The 18991-nt window shown below is 35.0% G+C and overlaps 1 protein-coding gene across 4 annotated transcripts in view; it reads right to left on the reverse strand.

The window, feature by feature from the left end:
• LOC116416484 (SKI family transcriptional corepressor 1 homolog-B) overlaps positions 1-18991 on the reverse strand; it is a 767432-nt gene that overhangs the window by 535749 nt on the left and 212692 nt on the right. Inside the window, exon 2 of one of the 4 annotated variants that reach the window (XM_032601564.1) lies at positions 13547-13726. The exons of 2 other annotated variants lie outside the window; for them this stretch is intronic. The gene's annotated coding sequence lies outside the window, so the exon portion shown is untranslated. Of the gene's footprint in view, positions 1-13546; positions 13729-18991 lie in introns of those variants that run through there. One more of the 4 variants, XM_032601565.1, reaches the window with a different exon arrangement.

Raw genomic sequence — 18991 nt, forward strand, 5'->3', positions numbered from 1 at the left:
TATCAGCACGTGGGGTCGAACAGGACTGTGGAGGCCCTATAGGCGACGACGGCGTGAAATCAGCGTCACCCTCTCCACCAGTTTCAAGCATCGCAAATCCGCTCAAAATTTCGGCTTGATGACCGTCGTTTAAACGCTCTGTCGCGGGAACAGGAGTTTCACACATACTTGTAGCTGTGTCCTTCTCGGTATATGGCAAAAACGTTGATGGACCCGATACACGCTGGCATGATCTCGGTACACTCGTACCAGCACCGTTTCGTTACCGTCGTTATCGTCTAAATCGTAAGACAATCTACGTTTTGCAGATCGCAATGGTACCCATCGACGTATAGTGTCGTCGTCGCTGTCACTCGAAGACAAAACGGTATAAATTTGCCTATTTTCATCGCCATGATCGTCATCGCGCGTTCCCCTTAGAAGATTTCCGCGCGCTATAAAACATATTTTATAAGAAATGCGTTGATTTAAAAAAATAATATTACAAGGTTGAGTACTTACCAACATATTCGTTGTATTTAGTCATTAAACACGGCAAAAGAACCATCTAATGTAGATCACATAGTAAAATAAATTCGGCAGCTGTGCTTACAGCCAAATGATTTCCACGGAATATCAAGCGATACAGGCGAGCAATTTCACGAATAGTACGACAGCTAGGAATCCAGCGAGACATTCTTTTCAGATGTATGGAACTCATGCGTCTCAAGCGACAACGCCACTCAAAGTCGCACACTCTCCAGATAGAAGTATGATTGGCGCTTAATCGCAACAAATCCACTACACGTATAATAATATTGCGAAACTTATTTTCAGTAGAGTTTTCCATTATGAAAGGTAAATAAAAGAGGTCTTTTTCGTACACAGCCCTCATGAAAAGTGATAGACAGTTCTCGCCGCGCTTCTCCTTTTATGTCCAATAGGGAAAAACGGTTAAAGTAAAAGCGAATTTCTATAACGCCCCAATGAAATCTCCACGCATATACAGAACTCACTAAGCTGCAATACTTGCGCCACTATCCCCTTGTATATTCATACGCGGGGGATGTCGTCCTCCATCGAAATGCGATTGTAACGTACATATGCCGTTCCTTATAGATAATCATTTGTTAAGGCATTTGTATACGTTCTGTGAAAGATGTTTCGGAAAACACGAACATCCTGGCGTGGGCTTAAACAGGATATTACCACCTGAACAGCCGCACACCTTGAGTATACAAAAATATACAGATGTCCCTTCGCCAGGATAACGCCGATATTATTTAAAACCATCGTTTTTTTCCCAAAGCACACAGCTTCTCGGAGATAAAAAGTTATTCTGCTACGCTGCCTTGTAATACCCCGTACAAGCTCCGCAAAAAATTTATAAATATTAAATACTAAATTATATGAAACAACATTTTCGATTATACAAGAGCACCTTATGCCCCCCCCCCCCCCCCACTCCAAATACGAAGCTACGCGCCACAGCTGACAACTGAGCTCAAAGCAGCAGTACAACAGCAGCGCCACTAGCCAGCCAACGGCAACAGCAGCAAGAAAGCGGGAAGAGTGCGCAATACGCGCCTATATCTATATAGACCCAGCGGCGAGCACAGCGGCGCAATTATAATGAGAGTAGGAGTAGAGAGCGCGCAGCGGCGCACAGTGGGAGAAAATGGACAAAATTTGAGCCACGCGTCATTTTTAATCGTAGAGCCATGATTTTTTTTTTAAACTCTTTAAAAAAGCATCAAGTTTAAGCTGCAGGTGCGGAAATTATTGTATCACCTCCCCCTAACCCGCTTAACCCCTAGAAACCACAACCAGGCTAACTAGCCTAACCCTGGGAACAGCGAGTTAAATCGCTTTATTTTTTCTCAAAATAATTAAGCCACACACCAGAAGCCAGCTAATCACCTAAATACCTACCCCTAACCTGCTTAACCCCTAGAAACCACCCCTACCAAACCACAAGCAATAAAACATGGTTTAAAAAAAATATCTTTATTCATGTCGATTTTTCACATTGAAATCATTTAAGATTTAATGTTTAGAGCGAAGAAATCGTGTCCTCGAGACTTAAACTTCAGTGTCACAGTTTAAATTTTGAAAAAAAAAAGGTAAAAGCACATAAAATGGCGGCTAACACGGGAAAATCGTGAAAAATTTCCAGAATTTTTTACTTGAGAATGATAGACTTTAAAAAAAAATTTATCGAAGAAAAAGTTCTTAGATTAAATAAAAAAATACGTTGAAATTCTATCAGAATTTTTTGAAGATTTCTCGAATTTATTATATTATAGTATAATTTAATATAATTAAATCTATTGATCATATGAGTGTTTGATGGTTAAATGTTTATTTTTGAATTTATTAGATTATAGTATAATACATATAAATATTGATCATACGATTTTTGGATGGCTAAATGTTTACTTTTTGAATTTATTAGACTATAGTATAATACATACAAATATAATTAAATCTATTGATCATACGATTTTTCGATGGCTAAATGTCTACTACTTGAATTTATTAGACTATAGTATAATGCATACAAATATAATTAAATCTATTGATCATACGATTTTTCGATGGCTAAATGTTTACTTTTTGAATTTATTAGATTATAGTATAATACGTACAAATGTTTATTTTATCATATTGAAAAAAAAATAAGTTTAAATTTAAATTAAGTTATCTTCCGTCACATCTAATAATATTTCTCTTCAGTAAAATTTGTTCTATTATGTCTGTTATAACATAAGGCATACGTGCGTTCTGTTGATTATAACTCTATGTATTTATTTTTTGTTAATTAATACAACTGCGACTAAAGAATCAATCAACTTTTAATTCATATTTTCTTTTTCTACATTAATAAACACATGGACTTCAATTTTAATTGAGGATGTAAAATTACTTAACTTTTTTCTTATATTTCATATCAGAAGTAGTGATTTTTAAGATTTATTTAGAAATGAAATAATGGATACAGACATCATATTGATTTTCTTAATAAAATAAATACTTAGGTGAAAACGAAATGGTATTTACTTTGTCAATAATAATTTTCTGAAGGGGTATACAATTTATTAAATAACTACAACGTAGAATAATTTAAGAGCTAAAATAATGTTACTCAATATAGAACACTCATATTTTTTATGTGAATTAATATGGAATCATCCTAATGAGCAAAATTGTATTCTCGACATAGTTGTAAATGATGTAAAAATAAAGTATGCACTTTCTGAAAGACATACACAGCATCTAAGAAACCAACTAACCAAATCATTTTTTCCAAAATATAAACTAAAATGGCAAGATGTTTCTTGAAAGAAAGATGTTTTTAAATCGAAACACAAAGAATTTTTTGAATTTTTTGTGATTCAGTTACTTGACGAAGCTTCAACGTCAAATATAAATACTTCAACATCAAATATGAATAGTTCAATATCAATCATGAATAATGAAGCTTTAACATTATTTACTTCACTTCAGTAATACTTCACGTACTTCTGAAAAATTTTCTAATGTTCGTAATATAGGTCGACCTCATATAAGTCATGACAAAGGATGTTCAAAAACAAAAAATAGACGAGCTCGTGAAATCTCTGTAAAGCATTCTAAAGAGGAGCTATCGTTGGCGCTAAAATTAAAAGAACAAACATCTTCAGCAGATAATACTACGGATACTATAGAAAATTTATTTAGTACCGAATATACAAATAAAGTATTAGCGATGTTTATGGACTTAGATTTAACAAAACGAACATATGAGAAATTAAGGAACCACACTTACGATATGCATGGAAATAAATTATATCCACCTTATTCTGCAATCGTAGAAGCTAAGAAAGCTTGTTACCCTAAGCATATCATTTGTTCTAATAGTGGAGCGAAAGTTCATTTTATATCTTTGCTAGAACATACTATAAAACGGATTCTAATGACTTTAGATAAAGAAGTATTAACAAATGCAACGAAAAGTTTAATATTTGTGGGCAAGTGGGGAATGGATGGAGCTTCAGGACAACAGACGATAAGACAACAATGGAATTTTGGTGATGTCGACTCCACCGATCTTGAATCAAGCGATGATAATTCTGTTTATCAAACTACAGCCACTGACGCATCTGTATTTATTTGTAATTTTGTACCTCTGCAGCTAAGGACTACAAAAAACGAAATTTTATGGGTTAACAAAAAACCTTCATCCGTGTTTTATTGTCGTGCAATAAATTTCAAATTTCTTAAAGAAAGCGATAAAGTAACCGAGAAACATTACGAAAATATTTCAGCATTGCTAAAGAAAATAAAAAATTATAACTTTGAATGTATGGAGATGGCATTTGACGTAGCATTTGACATAAAATGTACCATGATAGATGGAAAAGTATGTAATGTTTTAACTAAACAAAAGGCTTCTTCTCGCTGCAACATTTGTGGAGTTAGCCCTAAAGACATTAGTGATATGAATTTTGTCTTAAAACTTCAGGGCAATACAGAGTTTTACCAATGGGGATTTCCTATCTTGCACACCTGGATTCGATCCATGGAATATATTTTACATATTTCTTACAATCTAGATTTTAAGAAAGGATCAGCAACAGGTTCAGATAAAGATTTGAAAAAAGAGAGAAAATCGTTAGTTCAGCAGTCTTTAAAGAGCAAACTTGATTTTAACGCCCCGTACAACATTTTAAGATTTTACGCGAGTATCGCGCTCCCCCATTTTCAACTAGGATAAGCCCGCGCTACAGCTGACAGCGCAACTTCAGCAGCGCCACCAACCAGCGAGCGGCGGTAGCAGCAAAACCGAAAGAAGAGGGAGAGCGCTCAACACACCATGTATATATGTATATAGAAGCGGCGAGCGCAGCGGCGCAAGAGAAGGAGAAGCGGCGGCGGCGGCGTAGTGCGCGTATATTATAAATTATTTGTATGAATGGGTTTTGTACATAGGTGTGAATGTCTGTGTGAAAGTGTGAATGTGAAATTATTTTCGGCGGCACGATCCCCGCTCGCTCCGAGGCCTATAAAAGGACCCGCACGGCCAGTATGAGCTCAATATTTTCAAATATTTCTACACTTATAAAAATTTCGAGTCAGGCACGATATCGGATCATAAAGCGTATCAGTCCTAGACTTAGAAAAATTCTAATTCTTGTCAAAATAACTTAGAAAAATTTCGTTACATAATTTAAACTTGTAAAATTTCGAATAAGATCAGATAACGCAAATTTAAGCGTATCTGCATAAAATCTCTTCTTGTAACAATACGATTCAAATCAGATTACGCAACTTAAACGCGTATCTGTTTATTTTTGTTTGTAAAAATCAAAGCGGATTTACCCATTTAATTTTTGTGATACTTAGAATATATGCAAGATATACGCAATATTCTATTATTTATTTATTTGAATATATTTATTTTTGTTATAAAGAACAAAAATCTCTTTATTGCGATAAACCCCCACTACCTGGTATCCCGGACCTGAACTATCATAATTGAGAATTATTATATAAAAATTTAAAATCTTTCTATTGAATCTGTTGTCAGAATCACGACGCAGATTAGTATTAGTATTCGCGACTTTTCAGATAGTAAAATCAATAGATTTTGTTTTCTTACATAAATTTAATTACTACAGGACCGAGATAAGCCGTGACCGTTTCATTGGCGATCCTGACATGATACCGGGTTTTCAAAGTGGAACTTATTACAATAATAATCAAATCCTCCTATGACACATATATTGCAATTTACGCAATAACTCAAATGCAATTTATGCAATACAAACAATTCTGATTTGCATTATTAAGCAATCTACACAAACAAACAGACTTGCAACCATTTTACGCAGTCACAAATAATAGAAAAGAACACAAAATGGCGGACGCGGGCAAGAACATATTCTCAAGCACGCTTCGAAAGAGCACCATAGTCACTCGAAGCGCCGCCGTGGAATTATTAAAAGCACAATTAAATGATACGCTCAACGCAGTTCTCACTACAGACGACGCGAATCAATAAATTATCGACGATCCCTCGTTAAACGCCAACTAGGCACGAAAAGTTCACGAAGCTCTTAAATATCTCTTAGAGAAAGCAGACGAAATGTCGGAAATCGTCAATGATTTAGATAAAAAACACAAAAATATTCACGAACGAGTCGAACAGAACGGTTTGAAATACACCCATTTAAACATAGACTATGACACGTAAAACAAGAGTCGATGAGATAGACTCTAGCATATTAAACAAGCCGGATAACGACGACTTGGAAATATTTAAAGAAAATGTTGAAAAATCCATTGACAGTAAAGTAGCTCTTGAATTTTCCGAACTCCGTCTCGAGGCTCAATCGGAAACAAGCCCTTCGACAAACGTAGAAGCTCTAATGAATATGGCTATAAGAAAACATGAAGAAGTTTTATTAATGAATCTGAAAAAAGACATTACCACAAAATTAACTGCTTTCACGAATACAAGTCAAAATTTATTAAAAATAACTCAATTGAATGAAACACGTATCAAATCACTTGAGGTTGAGCATACAACGTATAATAACACACTTCTCAAATTCGATGAAACTTTACTAAACTTAAAAACGTGTATCAAAAATTCGAACAAATCTTTCGCAGAAGAATTTCAAATATTAACAAGTAAAATTAACAAAATTCGGTCTTCGAGTCATGAAATTACTTTAGATGGAAATAACACAACTCTGAGTCTCGCATCGAAATCCCCTAAATTAAAACCGCCAACGTTCGAAGCCGACAGCAAAGAAAAATCTATGCGGTATTTGTGCGATCTTAAAAGATATACAGATGTCTTAAACGTGGACGGCGCCGAAATGAATATAATAATTAGTCAAACGTTAGAAAATACAGCTTCCTCGTGGTTCGACATTGCACAGCAAACCATAAACACTATGTCAGATTTCGAGAGAAAATTTAAAGCACGATTCTGGAACGAGGATATTCAAGATGAGTGGTCACGAAAAGTAGAGTACAACAGATATAATTCTGGCTCAAAATACTCTCATCTCGAATACGCTACGTACGTGTGGGGATTCGCACAAGACTTAGAACGAAATTTCTCGGAAACCGAGCTTGTACGAAAAATCTCAAACCATTTCGACTGGGATATTCGTTTTACTGTAAAATCACAAAATATCACTACTCAAGACAAATTTTTCGAATTACTTGCATTTAAAGACAACAGTCACAGTCAAAGGCAATCTTTATTTAAGAAAAAATCCAATCCTGATGATTCGAACGCAAGAATCCTCTGGCAATTATAAAACACATAAACTTGCAAATAAACAAACAAATTTTCAAAATAAAAATTTTCAAAAGAAACCTCTTCAGACACAAACGCTGTAATACGACAAAGGCTCCTGCTAAAGAAACGGGTACAAAATCCAAAACAATAACTTCTAAACCTACTATGATTAACTTTTCATTAGAAGATTATATAAATGATTGCTTAAAAGACACTTGGGGTTTGCTAAAAAACCAATAACGGTTGTTTCTTGTGCCTCGGAAAATAATATAAATAAAATTTCAAATATACAAGAAACAACTAATAAACAGATTTCAATTCGCACAATTTTCAATAATCCACGAGATGATTTATTATATGAATCTGACGATAACACTAAAAACGACGAAATTTGTCCCTGCCCGGAAATTACAATTAAAATCAACAATATTTCAGTAAGAGCCTTAATTGACACCGGTAGTCAAGTTACGTGTATTTCTGAAAACTTCTATAATTCCAACTTAGAAAAATTTAAAAACGTTGTGACTTTGCCTATCGTAGGTACTATAATCAGAGGTGCTACGGGATTAAATCGACTCGGTTAAATAAACAATTGATGTGCACTACAGAAATCAGTAATTATACAAAAGACTTGATTTTCTTGATTATTCCAAAATTAATACGAGATTGTATTATCGGAATCGATGCAATCAAAGAACTCGGTTTTCTTATAGATACAAAATACGATGAAATAACAATTCGTATAGAGAATACAATTGAAAAAATATCTTAAGTAAATCAGAATTTATTAGAATCGAAAATGGATCATCGTTATGTAGAAATTATCGAGGAAGATAGAACTAATGATGTTGATCTTCACTCACCATTCCGGCCAGTGCTAAACAAAGCCCGATGCCAAAAATTTTTAAATGAATTAACTAGTTTATATAATAACCGTAATTCATTAGTCGATCCTTACGATATATCCAATGAGGATATCGACGATAAACTAAAATTCTGTATAACAAAAAGTCCAGAAACGATTGATAAACTCAGAAATTTATTACAAAAATATCGAAAAGTATTCTATAAGAAACCAGGTAGATTAGCATCATACGAATACAAAATCAAAGTAAAAAATCCTGAACCATTTTTTATCCCTCCATATCCTGTAGAAACTAATATGAAAAGTAAACTCAGGGAAGAAATTGGGAGAATGATGGATTGGAAAATCATACGTCTTTCAAGCAGCAATTTTATAAGTCCGATAGTACCGGTATTCACAAAAGACGGGTCGATTCGTTTATGCCTAGACGCACGTAAAGTAAACGTGATGTTTGAGGATGATCTAGAATCACCTCAAAATATTGAGGAACTCTTACAACAATGTTTCGGGGTAGAAGTCATGTCGAGTCTTGATTTAACATCACGCTTCTGGCAAATACCTCTTTGTGAAGAGAGTAAAAAATATAATGCATTTATGTTCGAAGGAAGACTGTATGAATTCGAAGTAGTTCCTTTCGGTACAAAGATAAGCAGCGCTGCTTTATTACGCGGTTTATTTCACGTAACAAAAAATCTTGGTGATTCTATATTAAATTTCGTAGACGATTTCTTATGTATCTCATAAAGTGAGAAAGATCACCTGGGGCATTTAGAAGAGTTATTTCAAAGTTTAATAAAATGGAATTTCACTTTAAGTTTCAAAAAATCAGAATTTTTCAAAAATGAAACTCGGTTCTTAGGATTTATTCTATCTACAAAGGGGATAAAACCTCAAGAGAATAAAATTGAAGCGATAAAAAACTATCCAATTCCTAAGAATCTAAAACACTTACAAGCCTTTCTAGGCACAATAAATTTTTACGCGAAATTCGCAAAAAATCATGCGCATGAGTTAGTACCGTTATTAGAGCTATTACGAAAAGAAAAACAAAAATCCTGGGAGTGGGGGGACAGTCATCAAAAAGCTTTCGAGCGAGTCAAAGAACTCTTCGAAAAAGACGTTTGTCTAGCATATCCCGACCCTTCCAAACCTTATATCCTTCGTTGTGACGCGTCGGACTTTGGAATTGCCGGTGCATTATAGCAAATTGACGATAACGGTGATGAACGCGGGCTATTATTTATATCAGTCGAACGCTCAAAGCAGCAGAAAAAACATACTTTACTACTGAGAAAGAACTTCTCGCGGTTGTATGGAGTTTGCAGAAATTAAGTACCTATCTAGGAGGCGCAAAAGTTTACATAAAAACGGATCACAAAGCTCTAATATTCCTATTCAAATGCAAATTTGTTGGCAATCGAATCTGTCGGTGGATTTTGGGCACACAAGACTATAATTTAGTGATTGATCACGTTCCGGGTAAAGAAAACGTTGTAGCCGATATGTTAAGTCGACATCCTAACTTTAATTCAGAAAAACTACAGAAACCGGGAGAGATTATTATTGCAACCTTTAAAAGATATAAATTCACGAAAAATTTAATGTTTAAATTTAAACATTCGGCAAAGTTACAACACGATGACGAATATTTAAATCAATTATTTACAAAAAATTAAGATAAAAAGAATCAGATCAATCATGCTACTTATTTAATAGAAAATGATATGATTTATAAAAAGAATCAAGCGAATCAATACAAAATTATGGTTCCAAAAGAAATTATTAAAATACTTACTCTTGAAACACTTATGGCCATGTAGGCGCGAAAAAAGTCATTCGTATGTTACAAGAAGATTTCTATATTAAAAATTTGAGACATAAAGCTCAAAAGCTTATTTCATTCTGTGACTCATGTCAGACAAGTACAATTTCCACACGACCATGTACAGCGCCAATGGAGTCGATAATTCCAAAAGCGCCACATGATTTGTTATCCATCGAATTCTATGGTCCGTTACCGACAGGGCGCGGCGGTATGAAATATATACTTATAACTATAGACGCGTTTTTAAATTCGTTGTTTTATATCCGATTCGTAGACAAACCTGTACTACAGCGATAAAGAAAATTTTTAATGATTATGTTTTGTTATACGGAAAACCGAAGCGTATTTCATGTGATCACGGCTCACAGTTCACTGCAAATACGTGGATCGAGAAATTGAGAGAACAAAATATTGATTTAGTTTTTTCACCTATCCGACATCCACAAAGTAACATCGTTGAGCGAGTTAATAAGGAGCTCGGTAGATTTTTTCGTACATTTACTAATGAGAAACACACCGGTTGGCTCGGATATATTAATATCATCTAAACCATGCATCCAGAAAAAATCTAGCCATGGACCGCACGATTAAGCGCTCAGCGCAACTTACACGTAAGTCCGTGGTTTACCCACGCACGTTTTGGTTCAGACTGTCCCGTTAGGACAGGAGACGAGCCATCCCGGAGATCGCGTTATCACACCAAGGTCGTCGCAGGAGCGAGCAAGCCTAGCGCACACGTGGAAGTCGCGCGGTGTGCGAATGCCATTCGGCCGCGCCGTGCAGTATGACTCCACACCTCCGCCGCCTCCTCGATCAGGTGAAACACCTGCAACGCACGCAATAAGCGTATCACCGGCTCCTGCGCCTACACTCTCGCAGGAAAGCCTCACGCTTCCTCCCACGCCATCATCCACATCAGCTCCAACAAAACCCTGCATCACCAGCATCCAAGCAGTCAAGATCAACTTGGCCGAATACCAGCGACAACGCTCGAAACAAAGGAGCCCACGGGCTGCAGAGAAGAGGGCTCGCCGGGTTGAAGCGAAGCTGCGTATTTTGTTCGACACGCCAGCTCTCGTTACCTCTAACACCGAAAAAATAACCTTGGTGAACGGAAAGAGCGAGGTCATGGAAGCTCTTCTACGCAAGCCAGCGCAAAAGCTAAACCCATACGCTACCTACGGGTACGGCAACAGCGTCTCGTAGCGGCAGGTCAGGCTTGACTTTGAGGACACCTGGAAGGCAGTGGGTAAGGAGGAGGCGAGGCTGAAGAGGAGAGTAAGTGCCAAGGTCACCGCAACAGGTATATGCAGCTCTGAGTGCATGCATTTTAAACAGCACTTTTTTTTTGGTTTAAACTCATGAATATACTTTTAATCATTTTTTCTCCGGGTGTGAAGTGAAAGTTTTTCGTTTTTCGAACAATTTTTCTCCAACTCTCACCAGGGGACTATGTAACACTCCGTACAAGCTCCGCAAAAAATGTATAAATATTAAATACTAAATTATATGAAACAATATTTTAGATTATACAAGAGCATCTTATGCTCCCCCACTCCAAATACGAAGCTACGCGCAACAGCTGACAGCTTAGCTCAAAGCAGCAGTACAACAGCAGCGCCACGATCCAGCCAGCGGCAACAGCAACAAGCAGCAAGAAAGCGGGGAGAGCGCGCAACACGTTCCTATATCTAAATAGACCGAGCGGCGAGCGCAGCGGCGTAATTATAATGAGAGTAGGAGTAGAGAGCGAGCGGCGGTGCGGCATGCGCATCATATTATAAGTGTGTAAATGATTTTTGTATATAGGTGTGAATAAGTGTGTGCAAGTATGAATGTGGTAGTTATTCCGGCGGCTCGATTCCCGCTCTCTCCGTGGCCTATAAAAGGACCCGTACTAGCTCACTAGCTCCAGCGTAACTTAAACGACTAGTCTCTTCTCAAGAGCAACTCAGGCCTTGAGAAGATAAACGACTTAGAATTATTTCGTATCGTTTCTATACTTATAAAATTTTGAGGGCACGATATCGTATCTTAAAGCGTATCAATCCTACACTTGTCAGAAATTCATAGACTTGTCAAATACTAATAAAAATTTCGAACTAAAGCAGATAACGCAAATTCAAGCGTATCTACTTAAAATCTTATTTGTAAAAATCAAAGCGGATTTATTCATTTATTTTGTGACACAGAATATATGCAACAATTAATGCAATATTCTTATCGTTATTTATAATTTGAATATATTTATCTTGTTATAAAAACTTTTATTATTGAAATGAATTTCCACGACCTGGTATCCCGGATCTGTTTTATATGATAATAAAAATAATACACTACTATATATAATTACTTTCCTATTTATGATCTGTTGTCAAAATTCGGACGTTGATCCGACGTTAAATGATTACTGCTCTTCTCTAAAATTTAAAATTTCATATGCGCTACGAACCGAGAAGAGTCGTTACCGTTTCAGCCTTAAAGGACGAAAATGGAGCAACAGCAGCAGGCGCAACAACAGGTTTTAATGTTTATTTAGAATTTGTTTAAATGCTTTAGTCACTTTATTGAATTTATCTGCTTAAGCTTTAAGCAAAATAAATGCAATGCGGTTTAGTAGAAAAATAAAGATAGAATATTTATTAATTATAACTCAAGTGAATACAATTAGGGAAACTAGAGACGACAACCAAGTAAACGCAGTTACTTTTGCAAAGGCTGTCGCTCGACTGACTGTCCAGCGCATGTTGTAGAAGATGTCAGAGTTTTCGAAATCTGTTAAGGATTATCCCTACCCTAGGCCCTTCGGACTTCGACAGCGTCGTCGTCGGGTCGGCCACCGCGTCGGCGGCGGGGCGATAGGTTTATAGCCCTACGTAGGACCCAAACTCTCGGCGCGCAATAAAAGAGAAATATAATCAAAATATTGTTTTTTAATTATTTGCATCATTATTATTATGTCATTTCAACCGTAATTCATTCCAACGTTTAGTTATAGGAGTAGATATTCGAGAACTTTTATTGCTTGCTGACGCCGTTTTGCTTTTTTTTGCTACAATTGTATCCATCATTAACAAAGAATCACTTTTACTGTTTTGAAAATCATCGATTTCCTCTTCGTCATCGTCGTCGTTGTTGTCTTCGTCTTCTCTTCCACTATTTTTCCAACTTTTTTCAAGTCCGTTTTCGAAACCACTGTGAGACAGAGAACCATTAAGATTAAAAAATTCACTATTTTCAATGAACTTCCTCGGAATCTGGGTTGTAAAAAGTAATTCACCAAACTGTTGTCGACCCGCGGTATTGATTTACTAAAAAATTGACGTGAGTAGGATGCAGGACAATGTGCATAAAAGTACAGAAAAATAATAATTTAACTCGAAATTACATGCATATAAAGGAATAATTTCCGCGCAAATTACATAAATAATATGTTGTACATTATGGACAGAAAGAAGACAATCTGGACAATGTGATTGCCACCCTGGCTTTATTCGTGTAACGACTTTCACACTTATCCGTAATAACTTTTTTTTTCTTGGAATGACATACACTATAATTATTGTACAAACATACTTACTCATCTTAATAAATAACTGTTATGCATTACTAGTTGAAGTGATTACGTTCGAGATTTTGGTATAGTACTTCAAAATAGCGATCTTCTTGAATTCAAATTATCTTTTAATCTATTAACAAAACTATTATTTCGAAGTACTAGTTTTATGCTGAATATACTGCACTATCATGAAGGTCAAAACTACGAATTTAAGAAAATTAAATATTAGGTTTAAGCAATGACTAAAAGCTACTACATAGTAATAGACAACAATAGAATTTTTTACGTACAATTAATATAAGAATAACAATCGGTACATAAATAATTATTGTCACAGTAAAGTATACATTACATAGGTTTATATTTAATTTAAATTACATTTAAGTAAAATACGAACAATTTTTGCATTTTACTCTACCGCAAGCACTACCTCAAGTGGCCTATGCGAGGCTTAGGATCATTGGTTTTGGATGATTTATTTCACCCCTAAAGTGATGTAGGTATAAACAATCAACTGTTACTACGAATTCGACATCCTGACAGGACAGAACCAACGTTTATCAGTTTCCCAACCCAGTAGAAGTGAGATTATCCTCCTAATAAAGAATTCACAAAGGTTTCGGCCGCGGACGTTCTTCTCGAAGCTACGACATTCTAGAATCCCATTTGTTCTTTGGCATTGGCTAAGTATGTTATTATATAAATTAAATTTATATACATATACTAGGGGGATACTTCTTTACTTGCTTTGCTCGTCAACCCCCGCTTTAGTTTTGATTTTTATTTATTTATCTATTTATTAACCATATACATATACCTAAGAGAGGCATCCTATAGAGGCAAACATGTACATAGGGATGGTACAAAGAATTATGAATTTAGTTAAAAAACTAAATATAAATGTAACATAAAGCGGGTTTTCTTCTTGTAGCTATAGTTAATTTAGTTCTTCTTGAAGCAAGAAATAATTTTTGGCAGTGCAGGTAAGCTAGAATCTGCTGACTAGTTTATAAAAAAATAAGATAGTTGTACTTTTCAAAATTAATATTTTAATGCTTACTTGCCGCCCCGTTATCTTGTACTTTATCGATAAAACATTTAAAATTTTAGTTTTAAGGTGTGATCCGTTAATTTTAACAAGTAATGATGTATTTAATTCGTGAATTTTTAATACTTTATTCATACTTTATGAAATAAATATGAGAGTTTGAAAATATTTTTAAAGTGTTAACAAAGATCACTAAAAATTAAAAAAAATATATATTGTCATCAGAGCTGTTGTATCTCCTGTAGCTCTAATCCATAGAAAACATGACATAAGAATTTAATTTTCAAAACAAATTTTATCATGACTGATGCTTATAAAAAATAAAATGTATCTTTTTGTAACTACTTCAATAAGTATGTACATATTTGAGCAAAAAACGTTCGCTTCGCTCACGGTTAACATATTTTGTTGTGAAGCATGTTATCAAAGAATAAACGTGTATAAATTATATTTGTTTGTATTGTCACGTGTGTGCACACGTCACGGGCTTCTAATAACTATAAGAAGACGAGTAAAAGAGTGCAATGCGGTGGCAACCGTGGCGCGATGACAGAACGTCTGCCTTGCAAGCCAGAGGATCTCGGTTCAAGCCCGGGGTCCGTCACATTTTCGTTGCACTCGTAACAGTATAAATATGTTTATAAGAATAATAAAGATTATATAAAAAATGTTTCTTAAATTATACAGTAAAATATTGAAATATTTCTTCGTTGGTTTTGTTAACCAGCATATAATTTTGTTAATTCATTATTTATATTTATAATTTAAAAAATTATATATATGGGTGGTTCTCTTTGAAATCGAAGATGAAAATTTTAATTTTTGTCTAAACTGTACATATATGTTCTATATCAGGTTTGTCTTTTTCAAACCATATAACACAAGTCAGAGTATTAAATGTTGCAGATATAATGTTATTTCTCTCATGCAATGGTATCGACTGTATAAACTTCAAACCGCAAAATTCAAACTCTCGCAACATACAGGCAGCCTTTTACTCACACACAACCAAAATTGCTCTCGGCCGTGGAACCTGTAAAGATTCCCAGTGCCCCGTCGTCAGCGCCCTTGACTTGGGTGGCATCTGTTACTACGAAATCGAGACGCTGTAATTTTTGCTCCTGACGTTCGTGCGGCTAAGCTGCTTTTACGCTGGTTCTGCTACATCAGACTCTTACGTAAGCAGACCCCACGGAGGGTTCTGTCACCTGCATCGGCTGTCTTACGGTCGAGGTAAATGGTTGCTGCTGCTGCGCCAAAGTTGCTCGTCGTCTCCCCGCGTTTCTTATTCGCAAATCGGTGACGTACTTTGTCCTATTTGTCCGTCGCAGCCACTACTCCTCTCTCGCTGTTTACTCGAAAAAATAAACAGCGCAATAAATGACATGCACTCTCTCTCTCATTCATAAAGCCTTGAGATGGTTTACCCCGACCACGCCGAACACGGTTGTTGCACTGCGAAATTTCGCTGTGTTACAAATTATATAATTTTTGTACATGATTTTATTACATCAATATTTGGGAATGAAAAATCATATAATAAAAACATGTAATAAAATTATATAACAATATCATATACTAAATTCACCTAATTATTTTCAACCGGGAACACCAAAACTATGGTTTAAAATACCAAAAGTTTTAATTTTTTCCAAAATTGCAATTTGAAAACTTAAAACCATAGTTTTTATGTTATTATCTACATAATAATAACTATGTAAATCTTCTGGAAAAAGGCGAGGTTTTGTGCAATAAATGAGTACAATAGAGTAAATGGTTTAAAATGATTATATTGAATCAACGGAAGGTTACAACGTCGAATGCTTATTAGTCGCGACAATGGATCTCGGTCAAGGGGCACGAAATGACTGGCTCATGTCGATCATTCTCTCGCTCGATCGCGCGCTTATCGCTAAATCGCAACGCCGAACGTGCGCTTGCCGGCGAGCGCCGAAGGAGCCCGAAGATGACCGAGCGCGTGAACTCGCACTATACTAATTATGGCATTTACTTTTAAATGTACGCGTGTGCGTACCCAAGGCGCCTCCCACGGCTTTGTCAGCGTGGCCTGCAGCCACGGGTCGACCCGTCGGTCTCCCGCGCAGAGGTGACCTTCAGTAACGCGGAGCAAGCTCCTGGTGAGGTCGGTGACAGTCTGAGGGTGGTCAGACCACCCCCAACTAGATAGCCTGACAGCCATGGATCGCACTGCCGATCCATGCAATGCCGACTCAGCCGCGGAGGAACGCCTGCTACTTTAATTCACCGCTCTCGGTATCTTCGATCTACTTCGCGCGATTCTATCCGGAACAGTAAAATTATTGTTTGCTTTATGAATTTTCTAGAAATCACAAAAAGACAATCAAATTTTATGTGAAAATATGTACGGAAAACTGTGCAAACAACTTTATTAAAATAAAATTTACTAGGTTATAATTTGAAACTTATAACCAAAGTGAATTTCATGTCTACCGATACAAACACATGTTGGTATCGGCAGTCATGAAATGTTCTAGGTTATAAGTGTCTAATTAGAATGTAAAACCACTTATTAGCCATTATATCATGTTTGTTTTTTACGTACCTTCTGGTAGAAGGTCAGACCTATTCTAAAACTTTACAGCTACTTATTTACTATACAAAGGTCTCTTTTTACTGTATTGAGGTTTTCGGAGTCCGGACCAAACATTCAGATTTTCATATTTTAAGGTTTAAAATGCAAATATGCTAGCCTTAACATACATATTGGGCTTTAAAAGTATTTTGATTGAAAAATTTGACAAAAAAAAGGATCTGGACAGTTTTACTTAAAAATGCATCCCTTATGAGCTAAAAATCATTGAAAATAGGCGAAAAATGCAAAAAGTGCTTAAAACCTCAACTTATATATATATATATATATATATATATATATAATATATATATATATATAATATATATATATATAATATATATATATAATATATATATATATATAATATATATATATATATATATATATATATATATATATATATATATATATATATATATATATATATATATAATATATATATATATATATATATATATAATATATAATATATATATATATATATAATATATATATATATATAATATATATATATATATATATATATATATATATATATATATATATATATATATATATAGGACGTTCCACGTCAAACGTAACTTTTGATCTAAACATTTTTTTAAATATGGAAAAGTTAGCATTTTTTATGTACATTCAATTAGTGAGGGGCGTTTTTTAAAATTTTGTTCCCAGACGGAGCTAGGCGTTCCCTAACCTTAAAAATTTACTACTTTACGAAATGATCAAGCTGTCAGAAATCATAGGGGCTCAGAAAAATTCTAAGCAACGACTATTTTCATGTATTTTGAGCTGCTAAACAAGAATCCGACGGTATTTTTTACCGATACCTCAAGCGCTCGTCCCTAACCTCAAAAAACCACCCAAAATGGCTGTTTTACGTGGTTAAGAAATTTACGTCTAGAGGAAAATCGTTGACGATTTTTATGAATTTTGGTCCACTAAATTTGATCACGAAACTAAATTTTATTTTTTTACTTTTACTTCAGTGCACTTAAGTAATGTAACTGATTACTGATCATATGGTTTATACTCTTCAATTTTTTTTATTGATTCCTATGAAAGCTCTCTGCGTTTTACAGGGTTAAGACTGTCTTTATTACAAAGCCCGCGTTACTTTCTTTTTTTTTAATTTTTTAAAGTTTTTTAATTATTACTTTTATTTTTGTATATTTGTATTATATTGTTGAATATATTTTAAATTCAATTATTAATATTGTACTATTGTTAATGGACTTGGTGCATTATAGTATCTAAACACATCTAATTTTTTTGTCGGCAGAAACTAAAAATGCATGTCCTTCTGAAATTTTTGTAACAGACGGTATATGAGCAGTCGCATGGAAATACCAATCCGCCATTCTTGGAAATCTAACTCATGATTAACCAAGTTCATCATTTGATATCTATTTTTATAGTGCTGCTTTGCACCATCTGTGACGTATATAATCTCATTCATTTTTGGGAATCTTTTCTTTATTTCAGAAATAATCTTTTCTTGTAAAATATAAACTGCGGTCGTATCATGAGTAGTACATTCAGAAAGTGCTATAAAACTACAATGCCTTGTTTCATTATCTTCTCTATAATATAGTACTGCAACATTTATTGTACACTGATCATTGTTAAAATGAAATTGCTGAGCATCATCCTGAACGACGTAAGCAAAATTTTCAGAATAATCCATCTCCAGAAGCCCTTCGTTCTCTTGTAAATTGTTCTTCTGATCTTTTATATATTTAGATTGATTTTTTGCGATGAAATGATGTGGTATAAGTTTTTTTTAAACTCAAAGACAAGTCAG

The sequence above is a fragment of the Nasonia vitripennis genome, assembly GCF_009193385.2.
Source record: "Nasonia vitripennis strain AsymCx chromosome 2 unlocalized genomic scaffold, Nvit_psr_1.1 chr2_random0007, whole genome shotgun sequence".
NCBI lineage: Eukaryota > Metazoa > Arthropoda > Insecta > Hymenoptera > Pteromalidae > Nasonia > Nasonia vitripennis.